Source organism: Spea bombifrons, chromosome 2 (genome assembly GCF_027358695.1).
Source record: "Spea bombifrons isolate aSpeBom1 chromosome 2, aSpeBom1.2.pri, whole genome shotgun sequence".
Classification (NCBI taxonomy): Eukaryota; Metazoa; Chordata; class Amphibia; order Anura; family Pelobatidae; genus Spea; species Spea bombifrons.
The window spans coordinates 142,440,833-142,443,332 of NC_071088.1; the positions used below are offsets into that span (position 1 = coordinate 142,440,833).

General features: G+C 51.2%; 4 non-coding genes and 3 pseudogenes across 4 annotated transcripts; all 7 read right to left on the reverse strand.

Moving 5' to 3' along the window:
- The window catches only part of LOC128480188 (uncharacterized), a 109-nt pseudogene extending 90 nt beyond the window's left edge, over window positions 1-19 (reverse strand).
- A 299-nt stretch (window positions 20-318) lies between these two features.
- On the reverse strand, window positions 319-437 carry LOC128476114 (5S ribosomal RNA). Its single transcript, XR_008347137.1, has one exon. It is a non-coding gene; the product is annotated as a 5S ribosomal RNA (ribosomal RNA).
- A 266-nt stretch (window positions 438-703) lies between these two features.
- LOC128476115 (5S ribosomal RNA) lies at window positions 704-822 on the reverse strand. The gene has a single exon (XR_008347138.1). It is a non-coding gene; the product is annotated as a 5S ribosomal RNA (ribosomal RNA).
- Window positions 823-1,038: 216 nt separating this feature from the next.
- Window positions 1,039-1,160, reverse strand: LOC128480140 (uncharacterized; annotated as a pseudogene).
- Window positions 1,161-1,378: 218 nt separating this feature from the next.
- LOC128480091 (uncharacterized) lies at window positions 1,379-1,487 on the reverse strand (annotated as a pseudogene).
- Window positions 1,488-1,820: 333 nt separating this feature from the next.
- Window positions 1,821-1,939, reverse strand: LOC128478010 (5S ribosomal RNA). Its single transcript, XR_008348953.1, has one exon. It is a non-coding gene; the product is annotated as a 5S ribosomal RNA (ribosomal RNA).
- A 224-nt stretch (window positions 1,940-2,163) lies between these two features.
- Window positions 2,164-2,282, reverse strand: LOC128478937 (5S ribosomal RNA). The gene has a single exon (XR_008349834.1). It is a non-coding gene; the product is annotated as a 5S ribosomal RNA (ribosomal RNA).
- Between the last annotated feature and the right edge of the window lie 218 nt (window positions 2,283-2,500).

Here is a 2,500-nt window from a genome sequence, read left to right on the forward strand (position 1 = left end):
GGGTGGTATGGCCGCAGGTGTGAAAGTTTTTTATTTTACTTCTCTTATTCTGCTGCTGCTGCTGCTGCTGCTGCTGCTGCTGCTGCTGCTGCTGCTGCTGCTGCTGCTGCTGCTGCTGCTGCTGCTGCTGCTGCTGCTGCTGCTGCTGCTGCTGCTGCTGCTGCTGCTGCTGCTGCTGCTTGTCGTCAGACAAAAGGAATTATAAGCCCTGGGACAGGACAGAGAAGGTGAGAAGGTTCAAATAAGGGTTTAAAGCTTTGATGATGAGCAAGAAACACATGGCAAAAAGCTCTCCCCGGACTGTGAGAAAAAATTAAAAGCCTACAACACCTGGTATTCCCAGGCGGTCTCCCATCCAGGTACTAACCAGGCCCAACCCTGCTTAGCTTCCGAGATCAGACGAGATCGGGCGCTTTCAGGGTGGTATGGCCGCAGGTGTGAAAGTTTTTTATTTTACTTCTCTTATTCTGTTGCTGCTGCTGCTGCTGCTGCTGCTGCTGCTGCTGCTGCTGCTGCTGCTGCTGCTGCTGCTGCTGCTGCTGCTGCTGCTGCTGCTGCTGCTGCTTGTCGTCAGACAAAAAGAATTATAAGCCCTGGGACAGGACAGAGAAGGTGAGAAGGTTCAAATAAGGGTTTAAAGCTTTGATGATGAGCAAGAAACACATGGCAAAAAGCTCTCCCCGGACTGTGAGAAAAAATTAAAAGCCTACAACACCTGGTATTCCCAGGCGGTCTCCCATCCAGGTACTAACCAGGCCCAACCCTGCTTAGCTTCCGAGATCAGACGAGATCGGGCGCTTTCAGGGTGGTATGGCCGCAGGTGTGAAAGTTTTTTATTTTACTTCTCTTATTCTGCTGCTGCTGCTGCTGCTGCTGCGGCTGCTGCTGCTGCTGCTGCTGCTTGTCGTCAGACAGAAAGAATTATAAGCCCTGGGACTGCACAGAGAAGGTGAGAAGGTTCAAATAAGGGTTTAAAGCTTTGATGATGAGCAAGAAACACATGGCAAAAAGCTCTCCCCGGACTGTGAGAAAAGAAAAAGACTACAACACCTGGTATTCCCAGGCGGTCTCCCATCCAGGTGGTACTAACCAGGCCCAACCCTGCTTAGCTTCCGAGATCAGACGAGATCGGGCGCTTTCGTGGTGGTATGGCCGCAGGTGTGAAAGTTTTTTATTTTACTTCTCTTATTCTGTTGCTGCTGCTGCTGCTGCTGCTGCTGCTGCTGCTGCTGCTGCTGCTTGTCGTCAGACAGAAAGAATTATAAGCCCTGGGACAGGACAGAGAAGGTGAGAAGGTTCAAATAAGGGTTTAAAGCTTTGATGATGAGCAAGAAACACATGGCAAAAAGCTCTCCCCGGACTGTGAGAAAAAATTAAAAGCCTACAACACCTGGTATTCCCAGGGGGTCTCCCATCCAGGTACTAACCAGGCCCAACCCTGCTTAGCTTCCGAGATCAGGCGCTTTCAGGGTGGTATGGCCGCAGGTGTGAAAGTTTTTTATTTTACTTCTCTTATTCTGCTGCTGCTGCTGCTGCTGCTGCTGCTGCTGCTGCTGCTGCTGCTGCTGCTGCTGCTGCTGCTGCTGCTGCTGCTGCTGCTGCTGCTGCTGCTGCTGCTGCTGCTGCTGCTGCTGCTGCTGCTGCTGCTGCTGCTGCTGCTGCTGCTGCTGCTGCTGCTGCTGCTTGTCGTCAGACAAAAAGAATTATAAGCCCTGGGACAGGACAGAGAAGGTGAGAAGGTTCAAATAAGGGTTTAAAGCTTTGATGATGAGCAAGAAACACATGGCAAAAAGCTCTCCCCGGACTGTGAGAAAAGAAAAAGCCTACAACACCTGGTATTCCCAGGCGGTCTCCCATCCAGGTAGTAACCAGGCCCAACCCTGCTTAGCTTCCGAGATCAGACGAGATCGGGCGCTTTCAGGGTGGTATGGCCGCAGGTGTGAAAGTTTTTTATTTTACTTCTCTTATTCTGTTGCTGCTGCTGCTGCTGCTGCTGCTGCTGCTGCTGCTGCTGCTGCTGCTGCTGCTTGTCGTCAGACAGAAAGAATTATAAGCCTGGGACAGGACAGAGAAGGTGAGAAGGTTCAAATAAGGGTTTAAAGCTTTGATGATGAGCAAGAAACACATGGCAAAAAGCTCTCCCCGGACTGTGAGAAAAGAAAAAGCCTACAACACCTTGTATTCCCAGGCGGTCTCCCATCCAGGTACTAACCAGGCCCAACCCTGCTTAGCTTCCGAGATCAGACGAGATCGGGCACTTTCAGGGTGGTATGGCCGCAGGTGTGAAAGTTTTTTATTTTACTTCTCTTATTCTGTTGCTGCTGCTGCTGCTGCTGCTGCTGCTGCTGCTTCTGCTGCTGCTTCTGCTGCTTCTGCTTCTTCTGCTTCTGCTTCTGCTGCTGCTGCTGCTGCTGCTGCTCCTGCTGCTGCTCCTGCTGCTGCTGCTTGTCGTCAGACAAAAAGAATTATAAGCCCTGGGACAGGACAGAGAAGGTGAGAA